The sequence below is a fragment of the Microcaecilia unicolor genome, chromosome 7 (genome assembly GCF_901765095.1).
Source record: "Microcaecilia unicolor chromosome 7, aMicUni1.1, whole genome shotgun sequence".
Lineage (NCBI taxonomy): Eukaryota > Metazoa > Chordata > Amphibia > Gymnophiona > Siphonopidae > Microcaecilia > Microcaecilia unicolor.
Genome location: NC_044037.1, coordinates 206,751,508 through 206,772,588, shown reverse-complemented (window position 1 = coordinate 206,772,588; position 21,081 = coordinate 206,751,508). Strand labels below are relative to the sequence as shown.

At 46.0% G+C, this 21,081-nt stretch overlaps 1 long non-coding RNA gene across 1 annotated transcript; it reads left to right on the top strand.

Moving 5' to 3' along the window:
- The first annotated feature begins 7,688 nt into the window (after positions 1–7,688).
- Positions 7,689–17,216, top strand: LOC115474739. Its single transcript, XR_003942898.1, has 3 exons — positions 7,689–7,698; positions 11,507–11,511; positions 17,136–17,216. It is a non-coding gene; the product is annotated as an uncharacterized LOC115474739 (long non-coding RNA).
- Positions 17,217–21,081: the final 3,865 nt, after the last annotated feature.

The window sequence follows — 21,081 nt, the reverse complement described above, 5'->3', positions numbered from 1 at the left end:
GCACATCCCACTTCGGCTGCATCCACCTCATAGGTGGGACCAGAGGTGAGAGACAGAAGGGAAGGCTGAAGGCGCGCTGAGCAAAGAACAAGCTTTTCGCTGCCACTGCCAACACCACCTTAACCCCGAGGTACGCCTTTTAAATTTCAGAGGTGGAGGGGGGCCCTGGTGCTGGGAGGGAGGGAGGACAGGCGGCCTGATGCTTGTTTGGTTGGTTGGAAGAGGGAGGGAGGCAGGCCTGGTGCTGGGAGGGAGGGAGGGAGGGAGGCCTGATGCTGGGTCTTGGGTGGGAGGGAGGCCTGATGCTGGGTAGGTGGGAGGGAGGGAGGGATGCCTGCCTGATGCTGGGTGGAAGGGAGGCCTGATGCTGGGTGCTGAGTGGGAGGGAGGCCTCTTTCTTCCCTCCATTTTGCCTTCCCCATTCCACCTAAATACCTCTCGCCTTCGACGCCCTCGTGGCCACACCTCTCCTACTCTCCTCCGCTCTCTTTTACTCCTTCTCTTACTCTCAGCTGGTGACATCAATCCCAATCCTGGCCCTCCTCACCAACTATTATCCAAACTCTACAGATCTCACCGTGACCTCTCTAACCTCATCTCTATTCCTCTACTCCCCTCCTCTTCTCTGCCCTTCTCTTGCGCCCTATGGAATGCCCGCTCTATCTGTAATAAACTCTCCTATATCCAGGACCTCTTTATCTCGCATCACCTCCATCTGCTCGCCATAACAGAAACCTGGCTCTGCCCTGATGACTCTGCTTCAGTCGCAGCCCTGTGCCATGGTGGTTATATATTTTCACATACTCCTCGCCCTGCTGGCCGTGGGGGCGGTGTTGGACTACTTCTCTCTCCCTCCTCCAGATTTCAACCCCTTCTTCCACCTCAATCTCACTGTTTTTCCTCCTTTGAAGTCCACTCTATCCGCCTTTTCTCTCCTCTGCCTCTTCGAATAGCGGTCATTTATCGTCCCCCTGATAAGTCCCTTTCATCCTTTCTCAGTGACTTTGACGCCTGGCTTGCCTTCTTCCATGATCCTTCCTCCCCCTCTCTCATCCTTGGTGACTTTAATATTCCTGCTAATGATCCTTCCAACTCTTATATTTCCAAGTTACTCGCTTTAACGTCGTCCTTTAATCTCCAACTATGCTCCACCTCCCCCACTCATCAAAATGGTCACTGTCTTGATCACCTTCTAGTTTCCTTGCCTCTGATCATCCCTCCTCTGATCACCATCTTATAACTTTCACACTTAAATCTCCTCCCTCCCAGTCCCGTCCTATCCTATCTAATTTATCTAGGAATCTTCACGATATTGACCCTTCATCTCTATCCTCGCATGTTTCAAACCTCCTCTCTACTGTGGCACCATCCATGTCTGTCAACGAGGCTGTTTCTTCTTACAACAATACTCTGTCCTCTGCCTTAGACACTCTTGCACCTTTGATGACCCGCCCTGTAAGGCGTACAAAACCCCAACCTTGGCTGACTTCTTATATCCGCTACCTACGTTCCTGTACCCGCTCCGCCGAATGCCTCTGGCGGAAATCTCGGGCCCTTGCTGATTTCTTACACTTTAAGTTCATGCTGACCTCCTTCCAATCTGCTCTTTTACGTGCCAAACAGGATTATTATATCCAACTGACCAACTCTCTTGGCTCTAATCCTCGACTTCTCTTCACCACGTTGAACTCTCTCCTCAAGGTGCCCCCTCCCCCAACTCCCCCTTCATTATCTCCTCAGACCCTTGCTGAATTCTTTCACAACAAGGTTCAAAAGATAAACCTTGCTTTTTCTACCTCACCAGCTCTCCCTCCACTAGTCCGTTCCCCTCTCTCTCCTTCCCCTCATTCCCTTTCCTCCTTTCCTGAAGTTACTATTGAGGAAACTACACTTCTCCTTTCTTCCTCAAAATGTACCACCTGTTCCTCTGATCCCATTCCCACCCACCTTCTTAATGCCATCTCTTCTACTCTTATTCCTTTTATCTGTCACATTCTCAACCTCTCACTTTCCACTGCGACTGTCCGTGCTGCCTTTAAACATGCTGTGGTCACACCTCTCCTTAAGAAGCCTTCACTTGACCCTACTTGTCCCTCTAATTACCGACCCATCTCCCTCCTTCCTTTTCTCTCCAAATTACTTGAGCGTGCTGTTCACCGCCGCTGCCTTGATTTTCTCTCCTCACATGCTATTCTTGACCCATTACAATCTGGTTTTCGCCCTCTCCACTCAACCGAAACTGCGCTTACTAAAGTCTCCAATGACCTATTACTGGCTAAATCCAGAGGTCAATATTCCATTCTCATTCTTCTTGATCTTTCCGCTGCTTTTGACACTGTCGATCACAGCATACTTCTCGATACCCTGTCTTCACTTGGATTCCAGGGCTCTGTCCTTTCCTGGTTCTCTTCCTACCTCTCCCTCCGCACCTTTAGTGTTCACTCTGGTGGATCCTCTTCTACTTCTATCCCTCTGCCTGTCGGCGTACCTCAGGGTTCTGTTCTTGGTCCCCTCCTCTTTTCTATCTACACTTCTTCCCTTGGTTCATTAATCTCATCCCATGGCTTTTCCTACCATCTCTATGCTGATCACTCCCAAATCTACCTTTCTACCCCTGATATCTCACCTTGCATCCAAACCAAAGTTTCAGCGTGCTTGTCTGACATTGCTGCCTGGATGTCTCAACGCCACCTGAAATTAAATATGACCAAAACCGAGCTTCTCATTTTCCCCCCCAAACCCACCTTCCCGCTCCCCCCGTTTTCTATTTCTGTTGATGGCTCTCTCATTCTCCCTGTCTCCTCAGCTCGAAACCTTGGGGTCATCTTTGACTCTTCTCTCTCCTTCTCTGCTCATATCCAGCAGACCGCCAAGACCTGTCGTTTCTTTCTTTACAACATCCGTAAAATCCGCCCCTTTCTTTCCGAGCACTCTACCAAAACCCTCATCCATACCCTTGTCACCTCTCGTTTAGACTACTGCAATCTGCTTCTTGCTGGCCTCCCACTTAGTCACCTCTCCCCTCTCCAGTTGGTTCAAAACTCTGCTGCCCGTCTCATCTTCCGCCAGGGTCGCTTTACTCATACTACCCCTCTCCTCAAGACCCTTCACTGGCTCCCTATCCGTTTTCGCATCCTGTTCAAACTTCTTCTACTAACCTATAAATGTATTCACTCTGCTGCTCCCCAGTATCTCTCCACACTTGTCCTTCCCTACACCCCTTCCCGTGCACTCCGCTCCATGGATAAATCCTTCTTATCTGTTCCCTTCTCCACTACTGCCAACTCCAGACTTCGCGCCTTCTGTCTCGCTGCACCCTACGCCTGGAATAAACTTCCTGAGCCCCTACGTCTTGCCCCATCCTTGGCCACCTTTAAATCTAGACTGAAAGCCCACCTCTTTAACATTGCCTTTGACTCGTAACCACTTGTAACCACTCGCCTCCACCTACCCTCCTCTCTTCCTTCCCGTTCACATTAATTGATTTGATTTGCTTATTTTTTTATTTTTTGTCTATTAGATTGTAAGCTCTTTGAGCAGGGACTGTCTTTCTTCTATGTTTGTGCAGCGCTGCGTATGCCTTGTAGCGCTATAGAAATGCTAAATAGTAGTAGTAGTAGTGCTGCTGGGTGGGTGGGAGGGAGGCCTGATGCTGGGTGCTGCTGGGTGGGAGGGAGGGAGGCCTGGTGCTGGGTAGGTGGGAGGGAGGGAGGCCTGATGCTCGGTGGGAGAGAGGGATGCCTGGTGCTGGGAGGGAGGCCTGCCTGGTGCTGGGAGGGAGGAAGGGCAGGGGGGGAGGAGGGTGGCTGGACATGGGTGGCTGGAGGGGAGGGCAGGGGGAAGAGGAGGGTGGCTGGAGATGGGTGGCTGGAAGGGAGAGGAGGGTGGCTGGACATGGATGGAGGGCAAGAAATGATGAAGAAAGGAGGAAAGTAAAGAAATAAATGGAAAGGAAGCCCTGGAAACGGAGTTAAGAGAACAGATAGAGTGCAGCAGAATCAGACAAGAAAGGTAGAAAAAAATCATTTTATTTTCATTTTAGTGTTTGGAATATGTCCAATTTGAGAATTTACATCTGCTGTCTTATTTTGCACTGGGTATACTGGAGCTGTAACAGCTTACAGAAATGATTTATAATGAAAGAAAATCATGTTATTTTTTTCTCCTATACTAGTACAATATTTTCAATGATGTCTGTTTATATGCGCCATGGCTGGTGTAAGGGGTGTGGCTATAATAGGGGTGGAGTCATATGTGGTGACCCCGCCCATGGTGAGTACCGGCACTTTGCGATAAATAATTAGATTTTGGGTTGCTGTTTGGGCATTCGGTCTCTGAAAGGTTCGCCATCACTGGTATAGACCATAGTATCCTACGATTCTAGGTGGTTTACAAATAGCACTAGTAACATTATCTAAAATGCAACAAAGACCAGTAAAATAAAAACTTATGCCCCATATATTTTCTGTACAGTTGAGCTACATGTGTTCGATGAAACAAGAATAAGTACTGGGTCTAAGGATGGGGGGGGGGGGGGGGTGGCTCTTGTTGAGGAAAGCTTTTCTTTTGGAAGAAAGACTATGCTATTGAACTGTAGGATAGGATACTCATATTCCCTTAGTGGAAAAAATTAACTTTATAAGTTGCTGAAATTCGAGACATTGGATACAAAAGAAAAAAGGGGTGGAAAACTTTTACTTCAATATGGGCAGCTGTGTGGAATGAATTATTGTACTGGGCATGGTTTGTGGCTGGTTTGAGGATGGGGAAAGGAGGGTATCTGGGGCTAATGGGATAAGGAAGGGAGGTAGTTTAAGGATGCCTCAGCTGCAGTTATTGGACTAATGTTTAAAGGATAGGGGAAATATAAGGGGATATAATTGTAAAGTGCACCATTGTGATTTATCTGTACTGTGTTGTTATGTTCAGAGGGACCCTTTTACAAAGGCACGCTGAAATATGGCCTGCGGTAGTGTAGATGCATGTTTTGGGTGCATGTAGAATCATTTTTCAGTGCATCTATAAAAAATGCCTTTTTAAATTTTTGCCGAAAATGGACGTGCGGCAAAGTGAAAATTGCCACGCGTCCATTTTGGGTCTGAGACCTTACTGCCAGCCGTTGACCTAGTGGTAAGGTCTCACATGGTAACCAGGTGGTAATGGTCTATGTGTGTAAAATGCCAATTACCGCCCGTGCACCAGAAAATAAAAATATTAGGCGAGCATAGTGGATGTGCATCAAAAATGAAATTACCACAAGGGCCATGCGGTAGCCAGGCAGTAACTCAAAACTGACACGCATTGGGTGCATGTGGATGCCTACATGGCTTAGTAAAAGGACCCCTGAGTCTCTTGGACATCAAATATGCTGTGTAATGTCAAAAAATCAACCCCCCCCCCCCCCCCCCCAAAAAAAAAAAAAAAAACAATTGCAGACATCTGGCTTAGATGTAACGGCATTCAAAGACCCTGTGGGCCCAAAATAGGGGCAAAGGCATGGGGACTCCAAGCCAACATCAGAGGGGCAAAGTAGAACAAAGAGTGAAATGAAGACCCCCCCCCCTCCCAAATCAAGGGCAGAGAAACAAAGCAGCAGCACTAGTATGAAGACCCAAAGCACTGGGAGAGGGGAAGAGTAGTACCAACATTGAAATAGAGAGCCAAACACAGGATAGAGGTAAAGCAGCACATGAAGATCCCAAATCCTCGGGGTAAACTGGAGAATTGTTGAAAAATTATCCTATTTGAGGGATGTATGAAAGAGTATCCAGTTTCACCACAGACATGTGTTTAGGAGAATTTGAGGGCAAGGGCTTACTTTATCCCACTGCTAGGAAGGTGAAAGGACCTAGGTCCACTTATGTTATCATGACCTCTTCCCACAACCATGAATGCAAATAAGGTATTGCTGCTGTGGACACTGACTTGCAAACAAGAGGATACAAAGGAGGAGAAGAGTGTATAGAAAGAGGAATATACAGGCCATGACATAGTTCTTGGTCATGACAGATGAACGCCTGAGGAGGTTTATATTTGATAAGGAGGCTATAGCACACTGGTACAACAGGTACTTGAGGAAAGGCTGAAGCCCACTGCACAATGGGGACATGCATTGCCAGTCCACTTGACGCTCACCACAGCCCAGGTTGGATCCTTCCAGACACTCCTCATGTCACAGGAGTGGAGTTGGACACAGGGAGCATGGCAAATGTCATGATGTTGCTTAGCAGACCTTATGTTACAGCACTGCGTTAGGCCAAAGCTGTGTGGCAGATGTTTGGGCCATAAATAACATCAACAGCTGTCCAGAGCAATGAGAGATGAGTGTTGAGGTACTCTAGAGGGGACTTGGGGTGGTGCTTCAGCAGTAGAGAAAGACTAGGGCCTTTTGTAGGCCTAAAAACCAAAGAAAAACATTAAACATTTTAAATTTTTTAATAAAAAATACTGTTATGATTTTAATCTGTGGATGAATAATAAGTCATCAACAATCTCAGAATTCAGTCTAGTTCTCCTTTCTTCTGGCAATAGAAAATGTCCTCTCAGATAGTGTGCTGGCAGCTGTAATGCAGAAGATCCCCTGTGCAAGATTTGTTAGTTTTAGCCTGCACTTCTGCTTACTTTTCTAAAATGATTAAAATATCATTGCCACATCACTTGAACATAAATAACTGTCCAATTCATTAACAACAGCTTTCAGAGGAAACATTGCTCCAGAAAAGTGGCTCAGAAAACTAACATCCATTTTCATTCTTATGGAGGGGAGCCGCTAGACTACTAGGGCAACCGACCCCTCTATGCTGCCTCAAATATGGTGGTAAATTTCTCATGTGCTCACATTAAAATATCCTGTGGACTTCTCTGCCTTGCTGCAGAATAACTAGTAGGCTTGTTATCATGCTGTGTGTCATATACTGTGTGAGTTAATTCAAGCACTGTACACCTTTCTGCATGATTCACCTGCTAATGTGTGCGCTGTGCTCATATAATTCATGCTTCTGCCCACAGTAGCGTTTCTGCATCAACGCAACCATAGGCACAAAATTAGAAAGAAAACCCTTATGAATAAGATCCTGTGATTGAGTTTTAGTAGAAATTGCTCTTGACTGGCTGGGGTTCCCTCAGGACAGATTTGAAAATCACTGAGTTAGGTGTTAGGAATGTGCCCCTATTTGAAGCTCATTCTAGGTGCATAAAAACTGTTCATTAAGAATGACATGAGGACGAAGTTTGTCCCCACCCTATTCTTGCAAACTCAAACTCCATCCCTATCCTGTCCCTGCAAGCTTTGACTACATCACTGCAAATTTGATTGAAATTACCATTCCCCTGCATTCCCATCCCCATGTCATTCTCTAGTCAGCACAGGGTGATGTGCTGAGGCCACTTTGTGTTTGGGCATTCCAGTGCATTTTTTCTAGCGAAAAAGGTGCCAGTACTCAAATGTCAGGCCACCCTTCAGGGGTGGGGTGATCACTGAGGGACCCACCCCACAATAGCCAGGCCCCCTGCAACCAGTCACAGAATTGGTGTGTAGAGCCTGAGCTCTTTCACTTAAATTTGGGGACCATGGGTCAATTTTAGCAGACAATGGAAAAGGTGTGGTACCTCCAAGTACCCCCTCAAAAAAGCCCTGGGGCATTCACATGGCATATACTGGAAGGAGCCTCTCTAAGGGCAAGATGCACAAAAGTCCTCGTTAGATCCATTCCGTACCGAATTCCATAACGAATTGGTACGGAACGGCTATGCACGAAGGAAAGGGAATGCAAATGAGCTGCTCGATGCATCTCACTTGCATTCACTAACCCTTCGTTAAAACCATCGGTAATGATCAAGATGGTGTCCATGGAAGGAGCAGCGAATTGAAGCTCTGAGACATGAGTGGGCTCTCCTAGCGTCTCTTACCCTACCTTGCCCACATTATGGTCAAGCTGCTTCTAGCACCGAGAATATTGCATCGCAACGACAGCCTACTTTAGAAGCCTTCAGGCTTCAAACGCTGGGACCACAATCTTCTACCCAGGTTGGACCCCCGGAACAACAACTTACCGGGGATCTTGGCAAGGAGGTGGCATCGTTGAGTCCGCTTTGTAAAGCTGCGCCGCCGAGACCGGGAAGAGAGACGGATCCCGCAGGTGAACTTCTTTTGGAAAGTTTTGAGGTTCGAAGCGGTCCTGTGGGCTTTTCGACGCCAGACGCAACGGCATCTGAGCGTAGAACAGAGGGAGTGGATATTGTGCCCCCTTCCAGCCAGACGCCTCCATTAGCGGGAATCGGCGAATTAAAACGACCAGCAATTGTAACGTTAGAACAGGGGTGTGCTGGTAAATTTTTAACAACAGGCTCTTTCTCCAGACGTAGCCAGTTCTGCAGTTGGAAGGGCTAGGGGTGGCCGGGGTGGGGGGAGCAACACTTGCCTCTCTCTCCTCCCTCCCTTCGTGCAGGCACGCTAGGCATACCTTTGCTGGCAGCCAATAAATGGACTGCCACCACTCCCAACATCTTGCTCTGAGCAGCATGCTGAAACTTCTCACACATGCTGGAGAAGTCCCAGCCTGCTGCTCAGAGCTGGAAACAAGGAGCGGGGAGCAGCAGCAGTCTATTTACTTGGCTGGCAGGGCTCAGCATCCCCACCAGCAAAGTAAAAGAGAATTCAGCAGGGGGCCCAAGCCCATATTTTGGGAGCCAGTTGTTAAAGTACCCATGGAGGGCCCTACTTTAACAACCGGCTCCCAAAATTCTTAAAAACTTAACAACCGGCTCTTGCGAGCCTGTGAGAGCCTGCTCCAGCATACCACTGCGTTAGAATCCCTCTGGGATGTCATGCAGGCAATGAACGTTTCCCTACAAAAGATATCATCTACATTGACTGTTGAAGTAAAGGTAATTCAAAGTTCACAACAGTCGATTGAGTCAAGAACAGCAAAACAAGAGGAGGAAAGTGAGTCAAACTTTCTTGCAATTAAAAAATTACAAACTCTAGTGGAGAATGTCTTTGTAGAGAAAGAAAGGGAACAAAGAAAAGTAGAATTTCTTGATAATCAGATTAGACGAAATAACTTACGGTTTTTAAACTTTCCTAAAAGCCCTTTAATACCTCCTACTGAGATGCTACAGAAATATTTCCTGGAAGTTCTTAGGATCCCAAAAGAAACTTTTCCATCGGTTATTAAGGCCTACTATATTATCAGAATCAGATCGAATTTGGAGGAGGCTCCAGAGTTAAATTTAACTCAATTTCTTGAAACATCATTAGAGACTATTACTGAATGCACTACTCTCCTGGTGTCTTTTGCGTTCTAGACTGATCGAAATAATATTCTAAGGCTTTACTTTAAAGCTATGGCGGCTCAGTTCTTTGGCTCGAGGATACAGGTATTTCCTGATGTTAGAAAAACTACACAGAAAAAACGTCGAGAGTTTTTGGCACTTAGATCTCGAATCCTCTCTTTAAGAGGAACATTTAAACTAAAATTTCCATGTAGATGTCTTATTTCTTTTGAAAATGTTCATTATGTATTTTTCGAGCCAGAAAACTGAAGCTCCTGTTAGTTAGTAAGGAAAATAGGGAAGTTCAACCCTTGATGACACCAGTAGGTAGCTAAAACCGCTGGTAAAGATTGTGTTCGCTTCCTTCCAATGTTAATATAAGAGTATTCTTTTAATTTCCACTGATTTATTTCTTTGTATCTTGATCATGTTTATTAGTGGACTAAGTATATAAGAAATTTTCTGAAAATCCATGAGAATGTAATGGATGGTATATTTTCTTCGTGTTATTGCCTGGTTGCTTGCATTTAATATTTTGAATGTATTATGTCTAAATACTAATATATAATAATTTTAAAAAAAAATGTCGGTAATCGGCTCGTAAAGCATGCGCAGAGCAGCCAAGTGTTATGCTGGCTGCTCTGCGCATGCCACAAATGTAAAAAAAACCCCATGTCCTTTATGGACGGCCTTGCCCCCCTCCCGCCCCGCCCGAGGTCTCTGCTGCTCCCCGCTCCTCCCTGCATTAAAAGCGTGACTTTTTTAGAAAGCCCTGGCTCCCCTCCTTCCCTCCCTTCTCTTTCTAGAAAAAACAGCTCCCGCCATCCTCTGCCCCCGTGCGCCCCCCCCCCCCAAGGTCGTCACCACCGCTCCCCCATCCAACGGGCCCCCCTCCATTGAAACAGGGCCCTGCAGCGCCTCTCACCTCTGTGTGAAGGCACTGCACGGGCAAAAGCAGCTGATCTCCTCCTCCGACGTCCCTCCGTTCCTCCTGGGCCCGCCCTCGTCTGACGTAAGTAACTATGTAGGTTACTTACGTCAGACAAGGGCGGGCCCAGGAAGAAGGAGGGATGTCGGAGACTTGGAGAAGGAGGCGATCAGCTGTTCTTGCCCGTGCAGCGTCTTCACACAGAGGTGAGAGGCGCTGCACGGGCCCGGTGTCAACGGAGGGGGGTCCGGTGGATGTGGGGAGCAGCGGCGACGACCTCAGGGGGGGGGGTGGCTGGGGTGGGGGATGGCGGGAGCTGTTTTTTCTAGAAAGAGAGGAAGGGAGGGAAGGAGGGGGGCCGGGGCTGCCTAAAAAAGTCACGCTTTTAATGCAGGGGTGAGCAGGGAGCAGCGGCGACCTCCGGCGGGGGGGGGGGCAAGGCCATCCATAAAGGACGTGTTTGTTTGGGGGGGGTTAATGCTTTTAATGCAGGGGGAGCGGGGAGCAGCGGTGACCTCGGCCGGGGGGGGGGCAAGGCCATCCATAAAGGACGTGTTTGTTTGGGGGGGTTTAATGCTTTTAATGCAGGGGGAGCGGGGAGCAGCGGCGACCTCGGGCGGGGCGGAGGGGGCAAGGCCGTCCATAAAGGACATTAGTTTTTTAAGCCGGGCAGCCCCATCGAGAGGTACAGACCTCTCGTTAGCTTTCCTGGAGTTTTCCAGCATTAGGCAAGCGGTAAACTTTGATGCATCTCATTTCAATAGGGTTTCTACACAATTTGCTCATCTGCATTCCGTTTTCGTTTGCTACTACCATCGTCGGAAAAGGTTTTTAGTGCATGCCAGGGTTTACTATTTTCTCGTTAATGGCTCGTTATTGCCTCATAAAGTTTAGTGCATCTGGCCCTAAGTGTATGGTCAACAGATCAGCCTCTGTTGCAATAGTTGTGCCATCACGGGGAAGAACTTGTCACCAGGGAGGGCATTCCAGCTACAATATGACAACCACCAGCCCAGACACTAAGGCCCCATCCGACCAGGTAAGGGTCATGGCAAATCCGTGACACTAACTTCAAATAAATATATAAACTATGTGGCCTTATAATCAAAGCTGTTATTGGATTAAATAGCACTTTGATGCTTGGGGGAGATATCTGCCCTCCCTCCTCCAGCACAGTAATACCAGAGTTTCCTTCTGCTGGCCCTAAGAATCTCTGCTCTTTCTCCCCTGCCACTGCAAACTTTTCTTCATGGCTGGTGGCTCCTCTTTCCATGACATCACTGCTTTTGTTGTACTCAGCAGCAGTGCAGGTCACTCATCAGCGCTTTGAACTATGTGGTGCTCTGTATCCACCGAGTGCCAAAAAGCTAAACAGTCACTGTGTGAACCTTGTGAGAGGCATACTGTAGGTAGCACAAACACACTGAACTTTTCTTTCAGTGCCCACAGGTTTGGCTTCCCAGGCAATATCTCAGCTTGCCTGCCCAGTTTGACAGCCCTGCTCATAATATTATAGCTAAAACACCACATGGATAAGTTTGGCTTTTTTAAAGAGAACTGTCCTGATGGCAAAGCGTGTTATTTTTCAACTGTGGCTGGCTCCAAAATGCCCAATGGTATCTCATTGGAGATCAGCAATGATCCACTGTTGTGCCTTAGAGAAGAAAGAAGTTGCAGACTTGGCCTCCAAGAGAGGTGATAAGTTTTGTAACATCTGGTCTCCATTCTGGTACTCTCTCACCCCAGTCGCAAGAAGCAAGATCTTGAACTGTTAAGGCTTGATAAGGGGGGACGGGTGGAGGGGTGGGAGGGAGGGGAGTGAGGGGGTGGAACGAGGGAGGGTGGGGATAAATTGGGTAAGAATTGTCAGAGGTACTAAATTACTTGGAATGATTCTTTTTTTTGGTTGTGTTATTTATGCTATGGTTGTTTTCTGAAAAAATTTGAAATGCAAATAAACAAGAATTTAAAAATAAATTGGGGATGTGCACAGGGCAAAAAAAAAAATCTGTCCGTTGGAGTTTTTTTTTCCAACCATTTCTCAATTTTCAGGTGTTTTTTTTTTTCAGTTTATTTCACACAGTCATTTGAATAGCAAATTTTTAAACACATGGAGGTCACTTGAATATCAGCACCAACTGCCAAACATCATGCTGACAATTCAGTACTTAATTGCCTAAAGGCCTCTTTCACTAAACTGCGCTAGCGATTCCCGTGTGGCAAATGCAATGCAGCCTATTCTGGTCAGTGGCACATTTGCCATGTCAGGAATCACTAGTGCAGTTTAGTAAAAGGGGCCCTAAATTAACAGACAAATAGGACCACATAAAACACAGTCTGGTTTAATTTATGTAATTACTAGTAAAAAAAAAGCCCCATTTCTGATACAAATGAAACGGGGGCTAGCAAGGTTTTCTTCTGTGTGCATGTGGGAGTGTGTGTGTCCCTGCCCTCTGCCCTCTCTCCCTTCCCCTGTGCTGTCTGTCCCCTGTGCTCTCTGTCCCCTCCCCCCTCGGAGTCGAGTCCTTCAGTGTTAAGTTTCCTGCTGTGCTGTGTTTGTGTTACAGAGATAGTGAGGGCTTCTGCCCTCTCTCCCCTCCCCCCTCTGAGTCCTTCACTGTTACAGAGAGAGCGATTTGATTTCGTGCTTTGCTGTGTTTTCCTTCACTGTTTGTGTTACAGAGAGAGCGAGGGCGGGGCAGACACTCATGGAGAAACCGGATATCTCTCCCCCTTCACACTTCCGGCTGGAGGCTTCATTTAGAACGTTGGTGGTGCCTTTTATATATAGAGAAGTGCTGGCTATTGCACTTAACTGCATAAGTGATAGCTGGCCGCACATAAGTGGATATTCAGTGCCGGTTACCAGACATGGCTCAACATTGAATATCCAGACATAATAATGCCACTGGCAGCCCACAAAAAACTGCTGACTACTACCAACTGAATATTAAGCCCATACTATTGAGTGGCCTAAAACGAAGGCATCCAGGAAGTGCAGAGGGCTCCCTTCTATACCACAGGGCAGGAAGTCATGCCCCCCCCCCCCCCTAAGTGGGGGTCCTAAGTGCACTAATCCACTTAGGACCCAATTCTATATATGGCACCTGAAAAATCGGCACAAAAATTTCCACCTAGGCGTATTCTATAAACCTCACCTAAATCTAGGCACAGTTTATAGAATACACCTAGGGCAGAGCCCAGGAAAAGGCCAAGATGGCGTTCTAAACGGACGCACCTGAACTTGTTTTTGAGGAAGCTCCGGTTTTCAGCTCTGTTGGTGCCTCTGCCGCCTCGTTTTTTCAGATGGGGAAGCGGAGGGGAAAGGTCAGGGAACTTCCCTCGGTTCCAGCGACCATCCCAACTTTGAAGCAGACGACCCTGCAATTCTCAAAACAACAATCGGGGCCTCGGGTAACTTGGACCCCTACTGCAACTCTCAACGCGGTGTCGTTGATCGAGAGTCCTAACGGGGCTTCCCTGAGCCCTGTGGATTGTACTGCCCCGCCTCAGCCTGGGAGAGAGTTGTTTGCAACCCGAATAGCGACGGAAGCCGAAGGGGCTCAACCGAACCTATCTGAGGGAAGGTCTGCAGCCACAGAGACTGGATTCCACGAACGAGAGCAGTTAATTCACTCAGCCTCACAGGTATTACCTCAAGACATTGTTTTAAAACTATCTCGAGTTGAAGCCCAGTCTCAATCTCTCCCAGCTTCAAGTGGCGTGGTTAGACCTGCAGTAGTGACACTTGAGTCACTGTGGGACATGGTGTATAGCATTCAGGTCTCTATGCAAAGTACATTGAAAGAACATGCTGGAGATATTAAAGTTTTGTCTGAAGCTGCGCTGCTCCAAGCGCAAGTGACTGCACAGCAGACCTTGAAACTAGATAAAGTGAATAAAGAGCTTCAAGAAATGGGGAATTTGGAAACTGCATTGGTTAAAGATAACAATTACATGCATAAACGAATGGAATACCTGGAAAACCAGGTTAGGAAACTTAACCTTAGGTTTCTAAATTTCCCCAAATCTCCTTTAATTTCTCCTACTGAGATGGGAAAAAAATATATGGTTGAAATTCTTGGAATGGATAGAGACTCACTACCTCCCATTACTCGGGCCTATTACATCTGGAATCCGAAGGGGACTATTGGAAATCCCCTAGAGGTGGGGGATGGGATGAATCTTACGTCCTTCCTGGAAAATTCACTGGAAATAATTACACAGAGGTCAACTATGCTGGTCACTTTTGCACTGGAGCCTGACCGCAATGCTGTTTTAAGACTTTCCTTAAGACATTTAGAAAACCTGTTTTTGGGCTCAAAGGTTCGAATTTTTCCAGATCTCTCGAGGCCTACACAAATAAGGCGCAAGGCTTTTTTGGAGCAGCGCCCTAGAGCGTTGGCATTGGGAGTAAATTTTGTATTACGTTTTCCTTGTATTTGTAATATATTGCTTGAGGGTAAACAGTTTCAATTTGTAGACCCAAAACAGTTTAAAGAATTTCTAGATACTAGAGCCGAAGTGAATGTAGTATGCCCACCATAATAAACAGGCTTGGGTCGATAACCCGAGGCGGCAGCCGTTAATATTCTTTAATTATTAATTCTTTAAATCTTGGTACCTAATTTCTTAATTTGTGGACAAATAGACACTTAAGAATTTTTCCTTCAACTATTAAATTGTAATTTGAATTTCATTTGTAAAATAATGCCGATTTCATATTTACACTTGTATTGTGAAAATTGAATTTATTAATAAAGATATAAAAAAAAAATTAAAAAAAAAGAATACACCTAGGGCAGTGATGGCGAACCTTTCAGAGACCGAGTGCCCAAACAGCAACCCAAAATCGAATTATTTATCGCAAAGTGCCGGTACTCATTATGGGCGGGGTCACCACATATGACTCCACCCCTATGATAGCCACACCCCTTACACCAGCCATGGCGCATATAAACAGACATCATTGAAAATATTATACTAGTATAGGAGAAAAAAATAACATGATTTTCTTCCATTATAAATCATTTCTGTAAGCTGTTACAGCTCCAGTATACCCAGTGCAAAATAAGACAGCAGATGTAAATTCTCAAATTGGACATATTCCAAACACTAAAATGAAAACAAAATGATTTTTCCTACCTTTGTTGTCTGGTGATTTTCTTTTTCTATCTATATTGGTTCTAGTCGCTGATTTTGCTGCTCTCTATCTGTTCTCTTAACTCCGTTTCCAGGGCTTCCTTTCCATTTATTTCTTTACTTTCCTCCTTTCTTCTTCATTTCTTGCCCTCCATCCATGTCCAGCAACCATCCTCTCCCCTCCAGCCTCAAATGTCCAGCAACCCTCCTCTCCCCTCCGGCCACAAATGTCCAGCCACCCTCCTCTCCCCCCTGCCCTCCCTCCCAGCACCACTCAGCACCAGGCTTCCCTCCCACCGAGCACCCACCATCAGGCCTCCCTCCCACCCAGCACCCACCATCAGGCTTCCCTCCCACTGAGCACCCACCATCAGGCCTCCCTCCCACCCAGCACCCAACACCAGGCCTCCCTCCCACCCAGCACCCACCATCAGGCTTCCCTCCCACCCAGCACCCAACACCAGGGTTCCCTCCCACCCAGCACCCACCATCAGGCCTCCCTCCCAGCACCCACCATCAGGCTTCCCTCCCACCCAGCACCCAACACCAGGCCTCCCTCTCACCCAGCACCCACCATCAGGCTTCCCTCCCACCCAGCTCCCAACATCAGGCCCCCCTCCCACCCAGCAGCACCCAGCACCAGGCCTGCCTCCCGCCCGTCCTCCCTCCAACCAAACAAGCAACCATCAACCCGCCCGCCCATCCTCCCTCCCAGCAACAGGAACCCCCCCTTCTCCTCTTAAATTTTAAAAGCGTACCTCCTCGGAATTCATTCAGGCGGCGTGCGTCGGCAGCGGCAGTGAAGCGCGTGTTCTTCACTCGGCGCGCCTTCCTTTCTGTATCTCAAGCTCTGGTGCCGCCTATGGGAGGGAGAGTGGGCGGACTAGCGATGGCTCGCGTGCCCTCTCTGGCACGCGTGCCATAGGTTCGCCATCACTGACCTAGGGGGTAAATACCGGTGCCTAAGGCACAGGGCAGGTGTATTATATAACCCTGCATGTAGTTTTTTGGAATGCCTATGACCCACCCATTCCACGCCCCTTATTTGGCAGCACGCATTAGAATTTATGAGTTGTGTGCATAAATTCTAATTAATGCCAATTAGTGTTGGTAATTGTTTGTTAAGTGCTGTTATCAACATTGATTGGCTTGTTAAGGTAATTAAATTGCACACGCAAATCCAGAATACAACCAGATTTGCGTGTACAATTTCAGTCACACTGCATAGAATCCGGGGATTAATGTGTGTTAATTCATCATTAGTGCACATTAAATCAACATACTGCATGGGGGCTGATTCAGAAATAATGTCATGAAGTACTTTTTCACAGAGAAGGTGGTAGATACCTGGAATGCCCTCCTGCGGGAGGTGGTAGAGATGAAATCAGTAATGGAATTCAAAAATGCATAGGATAAACACAAAGGCATGAAACCAAACAAGTTTAGCGGTGATTAGATGGCAACACCAATAATTGGGAAGCGAAATCAGTGCTGGGCAGACTTCTGCAGTCCATGCCCTGATCGTGGCTGGACAGATTCAGCTTCCGTAGGTGGAGGACAAGGCCAGTGTCGTGCAGACTTCTATGGTCTGAGCACTGAAAATGGCAAGGACAAATCAAGACCAAGTGTATATGTATTTTACCTTATACTATGAGTTTATCTTATTGTGCAAACTGGATGGACCATACAGGTCTTTATCTGCCATCATCTACTATGTTATGTTACTATGTAAAAGTTTTATACATAGAAGCATAGAAAATGATGGCAGCTAAAGTTCATGTGGCCTATCCAGTCTGCCCATCCATGCCATCTACTATCTCTTCCTTTCCCTTAGAGATCCTATGGGATTGTCCTCAGCTTGCTTGAATTCAAAGACTTCATCTCCACCACTTCCATTGGGAGGTCGTTCCACAAATTCACTACCCTTTTTGTGAAGAAGTATATCCTCAGGTTACTCCTGACTCTATCCCCTTTCACCTTCATCCTATGGTCCCTCATTCCAGAGCTTTCTTTCAGTTTAAATAAACTTGCCTCATGTGCATCTATGCCATGGAAGTATTTAAATGTGTCTATCATACCTCCCCTCTCCTATCTTTCTTCCAAAGTACACATATTGAGTTCTTTCAGTCTGTTCCCATACGCTTTATTATGAAGAGCACTGATCATTTTAGTAGCCATCTTCTGGACCAACTGAATCCTGTTTATATCTTTTGAAGGTGTGGTCTCCAGAATTGTTCACAATATTCTAAATGAAATCTCACCAGAGACTTAGAGAGAGGCATTATCACCTATATTTCCTCATGGCCATTCCTCTCCCTATGCACCCAAACATCCTTCTGGCTTTTGCATTGGTTTTTCTACCTGTTTCGTCACCTTAAGATCAACACATATAATCACCGCAAGTTCCACTCTTCTTTTGTACACAGAACTACTTCAACCCCTATACTGTGCCTCTCCTTTGGGGTTTTGTAGTCCAAATGCATGACTCTGTTGCTTTTTTAGCATTAAATCTTAGCTGCCAAATTCCAGACCATTCTTCAAGCTTTGCTAGGTCTCTCCTCATATTATCCATACTATCCTATTAAAAACTGAACGTACTTGAGGGAGTGCTAGAAAGCTCCAAAGAAGATGACTGCATGAAGGATCAGCTCCTAGATAACCCTGAGGAGGGAAAGACATCAACACCTATTAAAGATTCAAATCACTCCTCTGTTTCTCAACTGCATTTACCCTAGGTTAATGTCAGAAGACATGAATAAACAAGACTAAGGCGTCACTTGCTATAGCTTCAAGGACTGAATGTACAAAATATGATCTCTTTCATTTCCTCTCCCCCTTACACCCACCCCCCACCCCTCTGAAAAGAAAATGCCCTCTAGTAAGGGAGTGCATGCTAGCACAGATCCTGTTTCAAAAAAAGGTTTACATCCTGAGAGAAAAACGTTCTGCCGAATTAGAAATGATCTTGCTGGCTTAACCTTACAGATAAACCAGATTCAGTCTTTCAGAGTAGGTGGAAGTAGGGGTCAATAGAAATGTAGACAGCTGGAAAGTAAGGTTATACTTTATCTTCTCCACCATGAAGTGTAGGACAGGTTGTAATCGTGGGTGGGCCCGGGCTGGCCTGGGCCCATCAGGCATACCCAACAGTTGGATGCACTCATCTGGCTGTAGCTGTCAGGATCCCCAACCCCTGCCAACTGTAGAATCTGGACCACTGACTAGATGACCTAAAGCATGGTCATCAGCTGCTCAAAATGGAGGCACTTTGAGCTTCTGGCAGCTGCACTTTAGGTGGTCTGAGCATGCTCCAGATTTCTACAGCGGAAAGGGATTAGAGATCCCCATCAGCTAAGGTAATTTTAATTCTTGTTTGGTGAGGTAAGAGGAAAGAGGCAGCAGAGGGATGACCCATGGTCACCAAGGCTCCCAAAAATGTTTTTCTGGCTCTGCTGCTAGTATAGGATTTGTCTAATTGGAACTGACAGAACTGAGTCTGAAAGCAGTGTTTCAGAAAGCATGGCTTTAATTTGACTTTACTTAAATGTATTTTGTTCTGTGAAATGCCCTGCTTTATTATGAGGTGAATATTCACCAGGCCAGTCACCATTTAAGGTATCTGGTTATCTTTATTTTCAGCCAACCTCTCTGTTTAAATTGAAGTAATGTGGTCTTAAATTTAAATAGATAAGTTGCAGGGATAATATTCAGCAGTTTAGTTTAGATTGTTGATCATTTACGTAGCCTCCTTTCCAATAAAATCAAAGCGGTGTACAATCTAAAAGGAAATAGGAATGGAACTACAAAATCCAAATAGAAAAGGATAGGGTGAAAAGAAAAACAAGAGAAAGACATGTACACAAAGAAACACCACCACCACCAAAATACTCAATCAACAATGCACAAAGGTGTCCATATAAATAAAACAAATATCTTTATGCATATATCCAGCCAACCTATTCATATAAACTGGAATACTGAATATAGATTCCTAACTTTAAATGTATCAGTAATCCACGTGGAAGGTAATTTTATAAAAACCTCTTAAGGGTATGTTTACTAAGGCGTGTTAGCATTTTTAATGTGAGATCTAAGAACCTGTTCAGATTTACTTTGTGGGAGTAGTTCAATATACTTCTTTGCCTATAATTGGGATATTTTGGTGATTTAGTTTATCCTTCCAGGGTTTAGAAACTTTTCTTTTTTCTGATGTGTAGTGTTTGATTGTAGACCTAAATCAAGGATTAATCTTACAAAGTAGAGACCCAGACTAAAACTGATCTCAATTTCTAGGTAACAGTTAAGTGACAATGAGTTCTTAATTATCCTTTCAACAATACTACCACTGCTTAAAGTTAAAGACGGGACAGATCTCTATATAGATAAAAAGTATGGCTTCCTGCTCCCTTTCGAAGTGGGGGCAAAAGGAAAAGCCTGTAGTCAGGTGATGAACAAATTTAAGGGAAAAAGAAGGTAAATTAATATTCTTCTACTGGTATATAAAAGAGTAACAAGCCTGTGTATATATTAAGCATAGGCGCCCGGTATAAGAGGCTTGGGGAGGCTAAGCCTCCCCAGCCGGCAGCCACAAGTTCTCAACAAACAGCAGCAGGATGGATCAGCAGTTTCTCCATCTTTATTCTTCTCCGTTCACCTCCTCCAACCAGTCCCAACTCCTCTCTCTTCTTTGCAGTGCTGCCTGCACCCCGTTTCTCCTCTTTCCCTCTCCTGCGCGCCTCAGTCACTTCAGCCTTCAGGGCTGTGCTGCTGCCAGCATGATTGAGTCCTGCTGAGTGTTCCTGAGTTCCGCCTTAATTGCTACAGTAGAGAATAGCGATCGTCGATTCGCGCTGACTGTATTACATAGTAACATAGTAACATAGTAGATGACGGCAGAAAAAGACCTGCATGGTCCATCCAGTCTGCCCAACAAGATAAACTCATATGTGTATACCTTACCTTGATTTGTACCTGCCTTTTTCAGGGCACAGACTGTACAAGTCTGCCCAGCAGTATTTCCCGCCTCCCAACCACCAGTCCCGCCTCCCATCACTGGCTCTGGCACAGACCGTATAAGTCTGCCCTCCACTATCCTCGCCTCCCAACCACCAACCTCTCTTCCCCCACCTGCTCTGCCACCCAATTTCTGCTAAGCTTCTGAGGATCCATTCCTACTGCATAGGATTCCTTTATGCATATCCCACGCATGTATTCTCATCATCTTCTGCCTTCAGCACCTCAGCCAGTCAGCCTTCCCTACGAGGGCTCTCGTCATGATGCAACTTCCTGTTCCGCAAAGTCGGGAACGCGCGGGCGGGGCCGTCACTGAGTAGGGAAGGCAAGGCTGGCGAAGAATTCCCACTTCCTATGATGGTAGAAGACAATAATAAATTCAAAAGGAAATTGTGGCACGCAGCGTTCAGGAGAGGTAGGTGCACTGCTGACTCTGAGGCAGGTTTTAAGTCAAAATAAAAAATGAATGTTTTGTTTCATGCAGATCTCAGCCCATTTAGTTATGTTTAAACAAAAGAGTCTCTTTTGTTTAAACATAACTAAATGGGCTATAAGCCTCTAATGCAGTGCATTGGTTTTCTTATATTTTGTTTGCGATGACTTATACTGTGCCAAAATTGAAATTTGAAAACTCTTATCTCTATCTGGTCGTTAATAAAAGGAACTCATTGTGAATACTATTCACCCTAAAAGGATGTTTTGTGGCTGTGCATGAGAATTGTGAT